Source organism: Sinocyclocheilus rhinocerous, unplaced genomic scaffold (genome assembly GCF_001515625.1).
Source record: "Sinocyclocheilus rhinocerous isolate Xijiao unplaced genomic scaffold, SAMN03320098_v1.1 scaffold47, whole genome shotgun sequence".
In the NCBI taxonomy this organism is placed as follows: Eukaryota; Metazoa; Chordata; class Actinopteri; order Cypriniformes; family Cyprinidae; genus Sinocyclocheilus; species Sinocyclocheilus rhinocerous.
Genome location: NW_015633578.1, coordinates 545,396 through 545,599, shown reverse-complemented (window position 1 = coordinate 545,599; position 204 = coordinate 545,396). Strand labels below are relative to the sequence as shown.

The 204-nt window shown below is 39.7% G+C and overlaps 1 protein-coding gene across 1 annotated transcript in view; it reads right to left on the bottom strand.

Annotated features, from left to right (window-relative positions):
• Positions 1 to 204, bottom strand: part of LOC107744643 (lamin-B2-like) — a 21,671-nt gene that overhangs the window by 15,213 nt on the left and 6,254 nt on the right. The gene's annotated exons all lie outside the window — the stretch shown is intronic.

The following is a 204-nucleotide window of genomic DNA, read 5'->3' as shown; positions in this document are numbered from 1 at the left end:
GGGAATCGAAAATCGATTCCGATTCCAGAATCGGATACTTGTTGTCAAATAAAAATGTAGATTCCGCCTATCGATTCCTATGCGCTTTTTTTTTCTTCTGCCAGGACCAAAGTTTGGCTACAAGAAGCCAAAAAAGCCAAAAAAGCCAAGTATAATATCTGTGATAGCTAAACATGTTGCAAGAGAGGTGTCACGACAAAGCAC